The sequence below is a fragment of the Canis lupus genome, chromosome 21 (genome assembly GCF_048164855.1).
Source record: "Canis lupus baileyi chromosome 21, mCanLup2.hap1, whole genome shotgun sequence".
In the NCBI taxonomy this organism is placed as follows: Eukaryota; Metazoa; Chordata; class Mammalia; order Carnivora; family Canidae; genus Canis; species Canis lupus.
In genome coordinates this window covers 50,570,737-50,589,125 of record NC_132858.1, presented here as the reverse complement: position 1 = coordinate 50,589,125, position 18,389 = coordinate 50,570,737, and the positions used below count along the sequence as shown (strand labels likewise).

The following is an 18,389-nucleotide window of genomic DNA, read 5'->3' as shown; positions in this document are numbered from 1 at the left end:
TTGAAAGCATTACAGATTCACAGGAAGTTGCAAAATAGGCACAAGGAGGTCTGGTCAGGGCACCCTCTCCCTAACCTCCCCCAGCAGCAACATCTTAGTACAAAGTTTTAAATATTTAGTTTGACCTCTTTATCTAGTACTGACCTAGGCTAAATGCTCGCTGTTTTAATTAGCTAAGTGAGATGCTATTGTAGAAGTCATAGTCTTCACAACTGTTTACAAGTTGCTTTTTTAGTTTAGTTTAGTTTTTTTTTTTTTTTTGGTCTCTAACATTTGGAGGTCATGCAGGATGAGGAGGAAAAGGGAAGGAGGGGTAGAGGAAGAGTGCAGGTAGGCAGACAGATGGACAAATTGAGAAACAGAGAGATAAGAAAACAGTACAGAAATTTCTCAGAAAGTTAAAACTAGACCTACCCTGACCCGGCAATCACATTCCTGGGTATTCGTCCCAAGAATACAGAAATACTAACTCAAAGGGATACATGCTGCCCTAAGTTTATAGCAGCATTATCTACAGTAGCCAAAATATGGAAACAACCTAAGTGTCTGTCGACTGATGAATAGATAAAGAAGATGTGGGGTGTGTGTGCGTGTGTAGATAGATATAATAGAAGGTTACTTGGCCATCAAAGAATGGGGGCTCCCGGGTGGCTCAGACAGTTAAGCGTCTGCCTTCAACTGTGGTCATGATCCCAAGGTCCTGGGATTGAGCCCCCCATCAGGTTCTCTGTCCAGCGGGGATCCTGTTTCTCCCTCTCCCTCTGCCTGCTTGTGTGCACACTCTCTCTCTCTCTGTCAAATAAATAAATAAAATCTAAAAAAAAAAAAAAAAAAAGAAATCTCTGCTATTTGCAATGATGTAGATGGAGCTAGAGTGTATTATGCTAAGTGAGATAAGTCAGTCAGAGAGAGACAAATACAATATGATCTCATTCATATGTGGAATTTAAGAGATAAAACAGATGAATGTAGGGGAAAAAGGAGAGAGAGACAAACCGAATGAGAGAATAACTATAGAGAGCAAAATAAGGGTGGCTGCAGGGGAAGTGGGTGGAGGGGATGAGCTAAATGGGTCATGGGGATCAAGGAGGGCACTTGTTGGGATGAGCACTGGGTGTATATGTAAGTGATGAACCACTAAATTCTACTCCTGAAAGTAACACTATACGTTAACTAACTAGAATTTAAATAAAAACTGGAAACAATGGGACGCCTGGGTGGGTCAGTGGTTGAGCCCTGCCTTCAGCTCAGGGTGTGATCCCCGGGTTCCCCACAGGGAACCTGCTTCTCCCTCTGCCTGTGTCTCAGCTTCTCTCTCTGTATCTCTCATGAATAAATAAAATCTAAAAAAAAATAAAAAAATAAAAATAAACAGAGATAGGGAGATGGACTTTCATTCATTGGCTGGACAAACCAAACATCCTCTTGTAGTTTTGGGGTCAGTTTGCATAAGCTTAGGGTATGTTCTATTCAAATCACTAGTGGTTGGGTTTTTGTGTATGCACCACCCTGTTCATCCTATGTTTATTTTCATGTCTTTGTCCTAATTTGCCTTCTTTATAATAAGTGTAGGTGCCCTAGATGAGGGTCTTCTGAAATGCTGATGATGTCATGTTTTTTGATTCAGACGCTGATTACACAGATGTATTCATTTGGTAAAGAAAAATTCATGGAGCTGCAGTTTTGATTTGTATACTTTTCTACATTTATGTTATACTGCAATTCGAGTTCTCCATACTGTACATGGCCACTTCGTAGAGAAGATAAAGCCTTCCAGGGAGAGCTCCTGTTTTATTAGGAAGTTCAGGATCTCAAAGAAGGGATTGGATTTCAATCAAGGCAATGCATTTATTCTGTTTTGGTAAATATAACCAAAAAGAAAATGTCGCTTCAAAACTGAGACTCTTCTTACTGTTACTTCAGTTTGCTCTTACAAATTATTTTAAAAATAGGGTTAATAAAGAGTCACAGCGAAGGAGCACACTCCTCCTCCTTTACCTGTCTAGATGAATCCTTGGAGGGAAAGCCTCCTGTAACAGGTGTTAACCAACTGCAGAAACTTTGCAGGAAGACAGTGTCATGGGGGTAACCCCAGCTTCCTGCCCTGTTACTTCCTGGGGTCAGGCTCTTGTGGGCTGTATTCAGGCCAACACTGGGAAGGAGAAGAGAAAGCAAATCCCGTGGTAAAGGAAAAATCTCAGTTCACACAGCACACGCAGACCCGTCCTGCAGGTCTTTCTGTGGAGTTTCCAGAGCATTCTGAGCCCTGATTGTTGCACCTGTTCTATTTATTGCCCAGTGGCAATCCCTGTTTGCAGTATAGCAGGGCAGCTTGTTTTAGTGGATTGGTGTAATTCAGAATCTGAGGTGCGTGTTTCATTTTCAGTTTTCAGTGTGGTTCAACCCAGGAGGCGTGCATTAAATGGTGATTGCCTACGAGAAAAGCTGCTGGGTGTGGGTTACACAGAAAATGCAGTCTTTGCCCATAAGGAGCCCGTAGTCCAGAACCCCGTTCATCCTGTCACATTCCCAGAAGTGAGAATTTAGTCTCATGTGGTTTGTGAGCACTTGAAAACTGAGATGATGGTCATAGAAACCAGAATGGGGGTGTGTGTGTGAATGTTAAGTACAGCATAATTTTGCGAAGCGCTTTATAGCTTTCCGAGAGCCTTTGACATATTTTATCGCATTTGAATAATCATGTGAAAATTGCCTCAGTTCCCTTCTTGATCTCTTGATCAAGGCGATGCAGGGCAGACTGAGTCTCCAGCTTCTGTGCCCTCGGAAGGACTGAACTAGTTCTGAAAATCTGTGTCCTCTCTTCACGGTTCTAAGTTGACATCTGAAGTTGTTTACCATAGGCTTACCAGCTCCAAGAGATGTGATTTCAATCATTTGGCAAATCAGCCAGTCAACTACTTTTCTGCCAGATGGAGTCTGACTTTATTTTTTCCTGACTCCCCCCACCCCCCCCCCAAAAAAAAAAAGTTCATCCTTTCCTCCAAAGAGCTCAGTTTTAAGATGGGTGTTTGACGACACCAATGGGAAGATGGAGCAGATTGACACACCTGAGTCGGTCACCTCCAGCCTCAGCACTTGGGTGCAGAGTCACGTGCTCTGCACTCTGCTGTCCCTTTGTGTGGCACCTAGAAGGGCCGGTCCCTGGGGCCTGGAGCACTCCCGGTGGGAGATGGGTGAGTGGGGTGCCTGGGAAGGAGAGAAGGAGAGCCTGGGGCAGGTGGCAGGTGCAGGCAGGTTGGCTTTGAAAAAAAAAGCACAGGTAGGAGGTAAAACCCTGGCCACTGTCCTGCTGTGCCCCTAACCTGGAACTCTGTGTACTGCAGGGAGACACTTAGCCTGGTTTGAAGGCTGCTGACTGGAGCCCGAGGACATCACCAAGGCAATGGTGGGAAGACTGGAGGAAGCACAACCTGCACCGACACTCTCAGCCATAGGGAAGCTTCCCACGAGGAGGGGCTGGCCCCTGCGTGTAGGGAGGGCTACGGGCAGGTCCCCTGGCACAGGAGGTGCATCTCTTTATACAGTGGCCTTGCATTGAGCACCTACTATGCATCATGACCTCTGCTCGCTTCTGGGACGCAACCTGGCGTTTGTTAGCTCCGCATCAAGGAGGCTGTCAAGAAGCAGCAGACATTCATGAACCTGCTCCAAAATCATTTCCTTAACCCGAGAGCCACAAATGTACCCCGGGGGAAGGGCCTGGCAATTTTATACTATTTTTAAATTTTTGTTTATTCACTTTTGAGGGTAATCCAAATTCTTTTGAACTTAGGTACAGACCGAACTATTTTATTATAATAAATCACAGTCATTGTGTGTGTGTATATACGTGTGTATACAGTGAACCCCCCCACCGTGCAGTGATGCTATTCTGAACAGTCCCTTGTATCTTAAGAACATTAAGAGGGAAAAAGGGGACACTGTTGTTTTCAATCGGCTCGCATATTTACCATGTGTTTCCCTTCTCTTAGGTCATTCAGTCCTGCACTGCCCCGTTGTCTGTTGCCTCAGAACAGTTGCCCCAAATATTTTGCTCAGTTTTCTGGTTGTTTACAGCAGGAAGATAAGTCTGGGACCAGTTACAGCAGTTGCCAGAAGGAGAAGTGTGTGGCTGACATTTTATAACTTAAAAACTTAGCTCTACAGCCACTGCTTTTCTCATTGGGGTCCGTGGAAATGGTTTTTCTTGTAAAAAAAAAAAGGCCAGTATGTTATGAAATTTGAGAAGAATCACTATAAGCGAATGTATGTCCTAGGATGTCCTGGAGCTCGGAGGAGCAAAGAGATGGGCCATCCTGTTCCACGTAGTATGTATGTCAAGGAGCTGCTCATGAAAGGCTTGGTTGACCTTTGGTAGTAAAAATACACTGAGGATTGGAGGTTCTCTGTCGAGCATGTCATACTTTATGGGGACCTTGGGAAACAGGCAGGAAGCAGTTGAGATGGCAAAGAGCAGAAGCCTGAAGCACAGTTAAGACAGCTGAGGGCTTTTAATGGGAAGAAGAGGAACTGGAGGGCACATCTGCCTCTGTAGGGTGTGGGGGGGACGAGGAGGGGCAGTCATGGGCCCCTGGGGGTACACATCCTTTCAGATCATATCCAGGAGGAGGGAGAGCCTGGGTCAGTGGAGGTTTCCGAAGGCTAAGCAGTCGTCCTGTGTGGGGTTATTATCTACATACGGGTCCATCGATAGGGTGAGAATAGAGGGTCTAGGAACACTTGAGTAGATGGCTCTTTAAGAACTGAGTTCTGTGCATCCGCTTCTCTTCCTATTCTCTTGGGCTGTCACATTGGCTGCCAAGGATGCAGGCCCAGAGCTGTGACCCCGATAGGCATCTAAGCTGTTGAGAGTGGAGGGGGGCGAGGAAGAGAGCTTGGGCCTCAGTGAGTTTGCTCTTGCCCAGTACCTTTCTCTTTCTTAGACCAGCTAGTTAAGCTCCAGCACATGACTATCCTCTTAACTCGTCCACGGATGGTGAAGCAGAAACTCAGAGTTCCCAGAATGTGTCACAATTTATATGTAAGTGTTTTTCAGCACGTTTTTGTATAGTTTAGAATCAGTTGTTGGCCCTCCTGGGTCTTGGTCCAACAGGGAAAGTTGCTTATCATCAATCAGGTTTTCTTGCAGGGATGCCTGAATTTTCTGTATCAGGCTTGGAATGTGATGTCAGAAGAATGAGGTTTTCTTCCCCCAGGAAAATATAAAGAACAGATTATACCCCTGTAGCTATATTGCCTAACTTATTGCCTATAAATTTTCTGTAGAGCTACTGTATGTATGTATATATGTGTGTATATATATGTAAATCTCCTGCCTTTCTTCAAAGAAATATTAATCCTGAGACCCACAGCTCAAGTCAAGTAGAATTCGCAGATAAGAAAATGATGAGCTTGGGTGATCTGCATAATTATATAAGTCTTCTGCTTGACATAACAGGAACCTTTCTCCATTGGAGAGAAGCTTTGGTAAATACCAAATGGGTGGGTTAGACTTTCCCAATTTATTTTACCCATTGCTATTTTTATTTCAGAACTGATTTGAAATATTACAAAATAAAATTTAAAAGTGCTTTCCCGGACTTTTCTTTACTCTGCATTTCATCATCGGATAAGTAAATAAGTGGAGAGAGAACTTTGTTTTTGTTTTTCGGTGTCTACTTAATAAAACATGTTTTTTTTAACTAACTGCATTTTGGGGACAGCATGCCTTTTCCCAGAAAATCTCAGGTTAACAACATTAAATAGGCACTGGATGTTTATCTGATCTTGTTTATAGGAGCATGAGAAATTTGGTAACCTTTGTATATACTTTATGCTGTTAACTAGGTAAGAGGTCATCGAACATTTAGAATTTCCCTATAAGCTTCTAAAATTGTCAGGTGAAGTCTACTGTGTCTGTATCAGAAGATGGTGGTTCTTTGTCTAGCAAAAACATTAGCTGTGTGAGAAAGAATATATGTGGTTCTTTTTGGAAATCTACATCCAGTGACAGAAACCCTGACAACTTCGTGTCTTTTCCAGAGTTAACAAGGACATTCTGGACTGTTCACAGAGGTGGGCGACCTTAGCAAACTCAGTCTGAGCCTCTATTGTGGGAAATGTCGTAACTACACACGATACTCGAGTCATTGATTAAGAGTGAAGGTTATATATATACACACACACATATATAAATGTATATATATAAATATATAAAATTTATATATGTATATTATATATATATTTATAAATAAACGGAGTATTTATAAATAGGGAGTGAGCCTGAGGTACCCTGTACTTTTTTTTATGACATTATCTATTGCGTTATCGTGTTATGTTCTGGTACAGCTTTCTCACTGGATTGTAAGCTCCAAGCGAAAAGGAGCTGTTTTATTCAGACTCCTAGCTCACAGCACCATGCCATGTACACAGTGGGTGCTAAATAAATACCGACTGCATGCATTGAATATATCTAAGATATAATTGCATTTCAGATAAACCTCCAAAATCCTAACACTTTATTCACTGGCTAGCATGAATGTATTTTCAGAAGGGGGGAGAGACTTTGTTTAAGCCACCAGATTATTAGGTTATAATGATCTCGGTCATGAATTTCCTCATTGGCCTCCTTTATACTTAATTTGCAGTATATAGAAAAACAAGCATGTCTAATGGAGTGTGACAAGTGTTTTCTTGTTCTGCTTTTCAGAGAATTCACCTCTAAAGTAAAGGGCATGCATTGGCTTAAAAGTACTTTTAAGGGGTGCCTGGGTGGCTCAGATGGTTAAGCGTCTCTCTTTGGCTCAGGTCATGATCTCCTGGTCCTGGGATCAAGCCCCGCCTTGGGCTCCCTGCTCCTGCTTCCTCTCACTCTCTCTCTCTCTGCATCTCCCTTTCTTTTTTTTTTTTTTTAATGTTGAAAATTTTTTTTAATTTTTTTAAAATTTTTTATTTATTTATGATAGTCACAGAGAGAGAGAGAGAGAGAGGCAGAGACAAAGGCAGAGGGAAAAGCAGGCTCCATGCACCGGGAGCCAGACGTGGGATTCGATCCTGGGTCTCCAGGATCGCGCCCTGGGCCAAAGGCAGGCGCTAAACCGCTGTGCCACCCAGGGATCCCTGCATCTCCCTTTCAAATGAATAAATAAAATCTCTAAAAATAAGTAAGAGTATTTTTAAGGAATTAGTACTTAGATTAAAATTGAATTCTCAGGGAAGAGTACATCTTAACTTCATGCAATCACAATGACATGTCTTCATGTAGAGGAGTCTAAAGGTTATCTGTAGTATTCACCCATCATCCAAACAACACAGGGGTATAGATTTCTATTTTTAATTCAAATTAGTAGACATTAGCAGGCAGTTCAGAGAAATATATGATCTTCAGAGCCCTCTCAGTAATTAAAGGAAGACAATTTTTACATGGAATGTGATAAAATGAGTTTAAGTGCATAATAAAAGGTCATAACCATGATAACCCCTAAATATTACATCAAAGGAAAATAAATGTGATTTTCATTTATACTTGGAAATAATGGTTAACTGTAACCTCAAGAAACACTATCAACAGTGAGATTTCTCCCCACCACAGTGTCATAAAAGTCAAATGGCTGGTGGTGATTTACTAACGACAAGAGAAAGAAGTCCTGTACTATGTGCAGGTGTGTCTGGAACTGTCCAGAGTTGACAGTGATGATAGGGCCACAGGCACTAAATGCGAAGTTATTAATGAAATACAATTGAACTTTAAGGACGGGGAAAGCAAAGTTTATTTAATTCCGTGAATCACGTCCCAAGTATCATACGTTTTTATACACTCGGTGCAAGATATCCTGTGTTCAATTTATATTTCCATGTGGCATGGATGTGGCGAGTCTCATTTACATAGAGAGTTAATGCAGTTTATTCTACGTAAGCACATGAGGAAGGTAGTAAGAACAGTTTGAATGATCAGGGAACCTGGGTGGTTCAGCAGGTTAATAAGCGTCTGCCTTTGGCTCAGGTCATGATTATTGGTTCCTGGGGTCAAGCCCTGTGTCTGGCTCCCTGTTGGGGGTGGGGGGGGTCTACTTCTCTTTCTCCCTCTGCCCACCCCCTGCTGGTGTGCTCAAGCACGCTTTCTCTCTCCCTCTCAAATAAATGAATAAAATCTTAAAAAAAAAAAGAAAATTTTGAATGATCAACCAGATTGTATTTTGAATCTTCAAACCAACAGACATAAAATTGAAGGAATAAAAAGAAATATTTATTTATTTATGTATTTGTGTATTTATTTATTTATTCATGAGAGACATAGAGAGAGGCAGAGACATAGGCAGAGGGAGAAGCAGGCTCCTAGGGACTCTATCCCAGGACCCCAGGATCACAACCTGAGACAAAGACAGATGCTCAACCACTGAGCCACCCAGGCGCCCCTCAAAAAAAAAAATTTAAACAAAACAATGATAGTGGGTCAAACTTTGCTGCCACACATGACCCTGGAGAGGAGTATCAGTCTTGATTTTGCATGTACAAGTTTAACAAAGGATTATTTTTCATTTTACCTCTGGAAATGTAAATTAGTGTCGCAGGTGCCTTTATTGGGGTATAGATGCTGTCTGTGAACTTTTGTCATTTTTTAAAAAACAGACTATTACATTTACATGTTAACAATAAGGATAAACCATCATTCTTTAGAGATATAAAGCACACCCCTCTAGTTGTGTGCAGTCTCCCTGTTTCAAATTGAATAGCATCTATCCTTCAGACTGCCGTTTAGTGACTAGGTACTATATACAAGGTGTTACCCTCAAAGTTAGGACTTTCAGTGTGGCCTAGGACTTGAGTCATGAAGCAAATTAATAGATTTTAGGAGTATGGAGATCTAGACCTGTGGTTCTCAACTGGGGACCCTTCTGCCCATCACCCCCCATGGCCCCCGCGATATTCGCCAATGTCAAGCAGTGAGGTGTGTTACTGGTATCTAGTGGGTAGAGGCCAGAGATGCTGTGACACATTCTTTAATGCACAGGACAGGGACGCCTGGGTGGCTCAGTGGTTGAGCATCTGCCTTTGGCTCAGGGCGTGATCCTGGGTCCTGGGATTGAATCCCTAGGAGCCTGCTTCTCCCTCTGCCTGTGTCTCTGCCTCTCTCTCTGTGTCTCTCATGAAGAAATAAACAAAATCTTAAAAAAGAAAAAATGCACAGGACAGCCCCCGCCACAAAGAACCGTCTCCCACCCAAGATGTTAACAGTGCTGACACTGAGGAGCCCTGGGCTCTGCCGCATTCAGTAACCACATTCAGCTCTTACTTATCCATCTACTTGAATATTACAATAGAATACATTTGTATTCTTTCTTCTTCTTTCTTTGGCGTGAATTATTCCTTTGCTTGGGTTTTGTATGTGCCCAGAAGTGCAGCAGCCAGCATTCCAGCTTCACCTGCACCAGCTTGCCCAACCTGAGAACTTCCAAGTGAAAGCAAGAGTCATGTGAAGACGCCTTAATTATACCCACTCGTAAACTTGCTTAAAAAGGAATCCGTGAGGCCCTGGGAGTGAAAAATTGGCTCCTTCACTGTTGTAGAAACAACATAAGTTTAACATAAAACATGTACTTTTCTTTTTTCCTTCTTCCCTCCCCGCCCCCAAATCTGGCAACGTAAAAGCACCATTAGGTAAAGAATTCTTTCACCACACCACTTTCTCAGAAGCCAGAAGAAAACCCAGCTTGTTCCAGCCTAGCTTTGTCATGGAGAGAAGGCAGCTGCTCCATTCTGAAACGTCCTTTCTCTTGATAGCAGCCTACCCAAGGGTGAAAATGTGTTCTACAAGTGAACAGTGAACGTGTGCCCGTTCTCCTCTGTGGGATGCTGTTTGTGCTAAGGTTTAGATCACTGCACCTGACGGCTTAGCAGAGGGAGGGCAAGCCTTCTGTCAGCCAGAGGACACCAGGTCAGTGCTGGTCCCCAACCCAGCGGTTGCCTGAAGTCCCCCAAAGGGCAGAGAGGTCCCATGCCTTTTGCCATGCCTGAAGGGAGTCACCAGAGTCTCTAACACAGTCACACACCTGTGGGGTGTCACCTTGGCAGTGCACAGGGCAGGTGACTGTTGGTGCTGTTGGGATTGGAGGCCAACCAGAATAACAGATCTGCTTGCGAGCTTGAGTTGAGTAACACTTGTCGTTCCCCTATAACTCATGTGTATCAGAAAACACAATAATTTCTTGAATTTTATAGTCACGTCCCATAATAATGCCTGGCATACACCTGGTGCTCAATAAATATTTGTTGGGTGAATGAATGAGTTCAGAACTGGATGGGATCTTGGCCCAACTCTCATTTAACAAGGAAAGAAACTCAAGGTCCACAGAGATTCTACAATGACGAAGGAAAATGGGTGTTTTCATGGCCTGTGGCGTGTGTGGCTCTGTGAATCTCGTGCCGATACTCCTGGAAAAATGTGCGACAGGCCACCCTGCTGGCATGGGTGCCCTCCTGGTCCTGCTCCCAATTTTCTGAAAATGGGCCTCCAAAATTGCTTCGGCTTTAAGTTTTATGCCCAAGTCTGTGTCACCCCCAGTTGAGAAAATCTAATGAAAGGGTAGTCAGGGGATTGAAAACCTCTATGTAACTGTTTCATTTAAAAAAATGAAACAGATATTTTCAAATGTTTGACTCCATTAAGTAAGATTTTTTTAAAAGTTGATTTTAGCATAGATAGTCGTTATTGCTCTATGTCAATGCTATGCACGTGCTCCTGTCTATAAAAATTAATAAGTTTTAGAGAACCAAACATAATTGTCTAAATCAAATGGGCACATTGTGATCAAAGTTAGTGTGTATGACTGATCAAACTTAATTTGAATTTGTATATGATATGTTTTTTCCAACAAAAGAACCCCGTGTAAGAAGACGTGTAACCCATCAGTAAGAAGAAGGGGTTAGAATGCGTGGTAGTTAATGTACCTTCCCAGTCTAAGAAAAGTAGCCAAAAGGGAGGTTCTGGACAGTGTTCGGAGGGGGCTCCCAGAGCCCCAGAATCCGTACCATGACGTGGTGGCTGTGTGATCTAGTGGAGGACCCCTCTGTCGGCCATAGTTCCTCACCTGCCAGACACTCAACACCATGGGACCTAAGGCGAAAGGCTGTCCTGGAGATTCAGAGAGGTAGTAGTACATGAAAAGTGTGGGGCATATAGAAGTTGTTTGATAAATATTAATATTTTGATGCTGCTGCTGCTCTCACTGCTGTTGTGGTTCTAGATCACTGCCATCCAACATGGTAACCATGAGCTACATTTGGTGGCTGTTGGGCACTTGTGATGTGTCTTGTCCAGGCTAAGATACGCTGACAGTATAAGCTACATACTGGGTTTTGAAGACTTAGTATAAGAAGATGAAAAAAAAAAGAAAAAAACTCACCTAATGCTCTTTTGATTTAATTGCACATCGAAATAAAAATATTTGGAATATATTGCATTAAATGAAACGTCTTGTTAAAATTGATTTTGGCAGTTTCATTTTTGTTTTTTTTTTTCATTTTTGTTGTTTTTAATGGGGCTACTAGAAAATTTTTAATGATATATGTGGTTCTCGTTGCATTACTAGATAGTACAATGGCTAATATACGTGGTGAGGGTCCCAGAAATGTGCTGCATGTTTTGCTATAATCGTAAAGTGTCTTCTAGTCAACTACGCTTCCAGCCCTTGCATCTTGGACCTGAATCTTTTACTTTTTTAGGCTTTATTTCTCTGAAGGGTTGGCCTAGACTGAAAAAAAAAAAAAAGAAAAAGCATCTAGGCAAACATGAACTTATTTGCTTTCTGACCGTTCTATTCTGGCCAGGAGGAAGTCCTATCTAGGCATGAATCTGCCTTCAGTGATTGAAGAGAGATCCGATTCCTTATCCTTCAGAGAGCCCAGTGAGAAGGTGTCACTGAACTTGCTGGGTTATCCTTTATGGCATTGCGTGTCATTAGCAAGGGCCGCACTTTGCTTGATGCTCCTGCAATCGGTGGTTCCCAGCTGTATTCCTTAGACACATGTTGGTCTTAATAGATGTTCCTGAAAAACAAAAAAAAAGCATTCTGTAGTCAAGTAAGCTTGGAAAGCACCCTATCCACAAGACCACTGCTTATGTACGTTTCATATTAAAGATTCTGAAAAGTCCTGCAATAAAGAGGCCCGTCTAACATGTTACAGCCCATAGTTACTCGAATTTATTTGACTATAGATCATTTTTTTTCAAACAATACCTACAAGACACAGCCCGCTGCTCACATGCAACACGGTTTCAGAAACACTCCTTCAAACAATGAGAAGGATCCACTCACTAACCTGAGCAATGTTTTTAGGGAAGGACGGGCAGAAACAGTTTCTCTGAAAGTGGTGGGACGATCACTCTTCACTGCCTTTGTAGGAAGGAATCGCTGATAAATATGTGTCTCTAAAGGGAGTGAAGGTGAAAAAAACGGAGGAATTGCTGTTTTGCAAACACGTCAACTTTTTGAAAAAGAATGCCTTGTTCAGATAAGCAAAACAAGGAAAATGTTACAGAAGTCCTGCCTTACATTTATATTTATTTATAGTCTATTTTCTGAAAATAGTTGAGACACCTTATGAGAGTTGCAAATATGGTAGGGCCGTTCCAGCACAATTGTAAAGTAACGAGAATGCAGTTGTAGAGGAGTGGAGATGGCTCTACTGGCAACTACAAGCTTCGGGCACCTGCTGCAGCTGAGCACGGAGCCAGCCCAGGGCCTTCCAGCTACAGAGAAAGCCTTTGCAGGTGCCTGGTCCCCACTCCAGACCCACCTGATTGCTGCCTAAGTCATAGTGTGCAAGGCCAGCTCTGGGAATATCTCCTGGAACTTGTAGTTACTGCAGACTCCAGTTTAGAAGATTAGAAATTGTTATGCAGAAAAACTGCCTTAAAAAAAGAGGAAACCTAATGCCAGTAAAGAAAGAAACCTAATGCTTTCAAACAAAATTGTTATTTATTTATTTATTTATTTATTTATTTATTTATATTTATTTATTTATTTATTTATTTATTTAATTTATTTGAAGTAACTGCTTTTTTTTTAAAATTTAGATTTCATTTATTTATTCATAAGAGACACAGAGAGAGAGAGAGAGAGAGGCAGAGACAGACTCCCCACGGGGAGCCCGATGCAGGACTCCATCCCAGGACCCCAGGATCACGATCCGAGCCGAGGGCAGACGCTCAATCCCTGAGCCACCCAGACTTCCCAAAGTTTTTTTTTTCTAAATGGGAAACATATGGGGCACCTGGGAGGCTTAGTGGGTTAAGATGCCTGCCCTTGGCTCAGGTAATTATCTCCAGGTCCTGGGATCAAGCCCTGTAGTGTTATTCATTTATAAATAAATAAAACCTGTGAAAAGATGGAAAATGTATTTGATCTGGCCTACTGTTGTGCAAAGATGAAAACTGAGATCAAAGAAATCTAAGGAAAATGATATATCTGGTAAAGGGTTAATTTCTAAAATATATAAGGAACTCCTAGAAATCAATAGCAAAAAAGCCCAAATAATTTCAATTTAATGTGGACGAAGGGCCCAAAAAGATATTTTTCCAAAGAAGACAGAGAAATAGCCAACAGGTGCATGAAAAAGAGGCTTCAGTAGTCATAAGGGAAATACAAAAGAAAGCCACAGTGAGGTATCACCTCACATCTGTTAAAATGGTTATTATAAAAAAGATGAGATAAATATGGATGAAGATGTGGAGAAAATGGTTCTCTTGCGCTGTTGGTGGGAATGCAACCTGGTGCAGCCACTGGAAATTTCTCAAAATATTAAAAATAGGACTACCCTATGCCCCAGTAATTCCATGACTGGGTATATATCTGAAGGAAACTCCATCAGAATCTCAAAGAGAGGTCTGCACTCCCATGTTTCCTGGGAGCATTATTCATAATAGTGAAGATATGGGAACAACCTAAGTGTCCATTGACAGATGCATGGATAAAGAAAAAGTGAGACAATGGAATAGTGTTCAGCTCTAAAAAAAGAAGGAAATCCTGATATTTTTGACAACATGGATGAACCTAGCCAGCCATCATCCTAAGTGAAAATACGGCAGAGAATGACAAATACTGTATCTCACTTTTATGCCAAATTAAAAAAAAAAAAAATTGAACTCCTAGGAAGATGATGAACTCCTAGTAGAATGATGGTTGCCAGGAGGTGGGGTAAGTGGGTGATCATAGTCAAAGGGTGCAAACTTCCAGTTATGAAATGAATAATTTTTGGTGGTATGATGTACAACATGGTGACGATAGGTAACAATAATATTTACTTGAAATTTACTAAGAGAATAGATCTTTTAGCATCTTCACCACACACACACACAAAAAAATGTGAGATGACAGGTGGGTTAAAAAAAAGAAGAAATCTGTGTGCTGAATCACGTGAACACATATTATGATATGGCTATAAAGTCATCAGTCAAATAAATACACTAGCATATTCATTAACTAGGAAAATATTCCATTGGGGGAGCAGAAACTTCTATTTCATTTTTATCTGCTCATTTTGTTTTGTTTTTTTTTTCATTTTCTGTTTCTTAATGCACAACATGTATTCGTACACCGTATGTGTGCATTAGTTAATTTTTTTTTCAATCAGTAAGGAGGGATATTTATAAGAAGTCTTTAAAAGGGCATAGGCCTTATTGTGGGGTGACGTGTGAGTCATAGGTGACAAGCCTGTGTGTTGTGTAAAGCTGTGGAAGCTGGTATGTGGGTCCTGCAAGGAATGTGACTTATAAGCAATGATGAAGTTGGCGAAGTTTCAGTAAACACAGCTGGGACTGCCCCCACGGCCTTTGGGTGACCTTGGACATCACTGCAATTTATCTTTGGAGATGCACATATGCATCTTTTGAGCCTGATAGGACCTCGATCATGATGCTTTTCGAGTGATTCTGGTTTTTTTTTTTTTTTTTTTTTTTTTTTTTTTGAGCACTGGGCGAGACCATGCATGCAGCTAGCTCAGGACACACGTCCATCTGTGGCACAGCCAGGCAAGATACAGTAGCAGCTGACACAGAATTTAAACAAGGAGAAAAATTAAGTAAATGGCCTAGAACAGATTTCCCTCTTCTGAATGACTCTAAGAACTGAAATAGCGTAAGATGCCGAGGACTCTAGGAAGGAGGTGTACATCAATCCTGGCCCGTCTCTTAATTAAAGGAAATCCAGACGATTAACACAAAATGGTGTGAACAGGCCATTCACACACGTCACACGAAGGCTCACCAACGATCTCCTTTTTCTGTTAATAGATCTTTCCCAGACTTTCCACTCTGATTTTCGGTGCAGACACCAGGTTGCCCCGGTTGTGTGTCCTGCTGTCAGGAATACCTTTTAAGGACCGAGAGGGGAATCTTTGGCTTTACGGGCTGGGTGTTTGAATTATAGTATAAAGTGGCAATAAAATCAACCGACCGTTATTGCTCTCACTAGGAGCCAGTACAGTTCAATCTTTTCCACAAGGATATTGTGATGCTTGTGATAGTCCGGCTGCCGATACGGTGCCTGTGAAACACAAAGGGTGACCCTGGCCTTAAAACCAGCTCCAAGCAAGTTCTTGTTCTCCTTGCCTCTTGAGACACCTGATTCTCTGCCAACTGTGATACAGTTAAGGGTATATTGTCTTGGCCGTGCTTTACCGGAGCCAGTGCTTAAAATGTTCCCTGAGTTTAAATTTTCCAGGAGTCCTATTTCATCTTGCCAAATGCTTAGTACTGTGACACTTTCAACCAGCATACCTTCATGGAAAATTCAATCTACATTTAGTTTTTATTTTATTTTATTTTTTTAAAGAAAACTCTCTGTTATGAATGTAGGTTGTGTCTCACACTCATCCACCTCCCTGTGCACAATCAAAATTAAGCACGCCTGGTCGTATTTGTAACACGAGAGAGAGTCAACAAGTCTCCACTAGTATGCACACACTCAGAAGTTGACAAGAAAAATAAATCTGAAAAGCGGTTTGAAATCCTTTTATTAGCCAGAAAAACGTGCTGTGCCAATATTTTTATTAGCTGTAAAAGATCAGTGAAAGTGTGTGACCAGAATTGGTTCATGCGTTCAGCAGCTTTTATAGGACCGGGTGCCGTCTTCGGCGCTGGTGTTCCCTGTCAGAGGGCCATGTGACTAGTTAGCAAAGAATCAGGACCCAAACCTAGATCTTTAGACTTCAGTTGCTTCTGGAACATCAGAAAGAAGAAAGTCATTTAGGAAGAACCCCTGTGCTGTGAGGATAACAGAAGCCAAGTCTCTTATTTCTTACCAAGAAGACATTCCTAGGGCATAGACTCACGGAGTGGCCGGGCTTTGATAATTAGGAGCCCAGCTGCCCTGCAGGTATATCAGAGATAGACCTAGAAACTCAAAATGCTATTTTATTTTATTATTATTTTTTAAAGATTATTTATTTATGCATGAGAGACACAGAGGGAGAGAGAGAGGCAGAGACACAGGCAGAGGGAGAAGCAGGCTCCACGCAGGGAGCCCGACGTGGGACTTGATCCCGGGACTCTTGGATCACACCCTGAGCTGAAGGCAGATGCCCAACTGCTGAGCCAGCCAGGCGTCCCAAAATGCTATTTTAAAATAATATTTTCTTTCCTATTTGAGTGTAGTTGACAGTGTTACATTAGTTCCCGGGGTACAAGGCGGTGATCCCACATCCCTATGGGTTACGCTGTGACCCCCGCATGTGTAGCTCCGTCACCACACGGCATTACACTATCACTGTACCCCCTACGTGGACTTTTTCCCCGTGGCTTATGCATTCTGTACCTGGAAACCTGTACCCCCCACTCCCCTTCACCCATTATGTCCCTCCCCCCCAGCCCTCCCCTCTGGCAACCATTAGTTTATTCCATGTACGTAAAGGTCTGCTTCTGCTTTTTGTTTGTTTATTCATGGTGGGGTTTTTGTTTCTTTGTGGTGGTTGTTTTTTAATTTTATTATTTTTTTTATGTTCCACATATGAGCAAAATCATATGGTATTTGTTTTTCTGAGTCTGACTTAGCAAAATACCCTCTAGGGCCATCCATGTGGTCGCAAATGGCACAACTCCATCCTTTTTTATGGCTGAATAGTATTCCACTGGGTCTTTTTTTTTTTAAGATTGTATTTATTTATTCATGAGAGAGAGAGAGAGAGAGAGACATGCAGGCACAGGGAGAAGCAGGCTCCATGTAGGGAGCCCGACGTGGGACTCGATCTTGGGACCCCAGGATCCCACCCTGGGCCGAAGGCAAGTGCTCAACCGCTGAGCCACCCAGGCGTCCCTCCAGTGTGTCTTAAGTAATATTTTCAATTCTTTAAAATAAGCACAAGTGTGATTTACTTTGAGTATGTGTGTTTTAGCAGGATGACGCACTTCGATCTTGCCGATGCAACACAGTATTGTGTGACTTTTTCTGCTCAAACTCGTAAATGTATGAATTCCATCCACATTATAAATCACAATACGATCCTTGTTGATGGACCATGGGAATTATGATCATTGACGTCTCCATAGAAAGTTCTACCCCATGTTTATAACCTTTGGCAGGAGGCACAGAGTTAATAGAATTTTAATGTATCTTCAGTGGAGGGGGGGGGGGGCTTGAAACTACCGCGCTCTCCTGCCCCAACAGATTTCACTTCCAAACCTTTCTCCTTCGTTTTTTTCACCTAAAGCACAAATCCGTGGGGGGCTCAGCTGCCCGGACTTTCCGCACCACCCGGTCCGGGGCTGAGACCTGGCCTTGCGCTGACGTCAGCTTTTGGACCTCTCCAGGGACGGCAATTCGATACTTCTTTCATGGTTGGGTTTTGACAATTGGGGATTAGGTGTTCCTTCACACGAGGACTCGCCTTCTCCGTTCTCCTTTCCCCGGACCCTTTCCCCGCAGCTCCCGCTGGGCCCCCGGCTGTCCAGGCGGCTCCGAGCCCGGCCACCGGCCACCCGGCCACCCGGCCACTCGGCCACCCGGCGCGTCCCCTCCCGGGGCTGCAGGAGCCGGGCCGGAGGGAGCAGGCGGGCTCCCCTGTTTGTAAGCGGACGCATTCAGGCGAAACCGGGACTCTGTGCACCTGTCACAGGCGCGGGTCCCCTGCCCCCGACGGCAGAACCCCTCGTGTGCGCTCACACCCTCGGGCCCGCGGTGGCCCTGGAAGCGCTGCTGGAATCCGGCCCTGGCACCCCGGCCCCCCGCTTCTCGCGGGCCGAGCAAGGGCAGCGGCTCCCCGCCCCTCCGCCAAGCCTCCTTCGAGGGCTCCGGCTTCTGTGTGTCTCAGACTGTTGTTGATTGTGACAAAATACACATTACACGCACTTTGCCATCTCGGCCACGTTAAGCGTGCAGCTCAGCGCACGCCGCGCG

General features: G+C 43.1%; 1 protein-coding gene across 2 annotated transcripts in view; it reads left to right on the top strand.

Annotated features, from left to right (window-relative positions):
- The window catches only part of EGFR (epidermal growth factor receptor), a 197,330-nt gene that overhangs the window by 14,669 nt on the left and 164,272 nt on the right, over window positions 1-18,389 (top strand). The window lies entirely within an intron of this gene.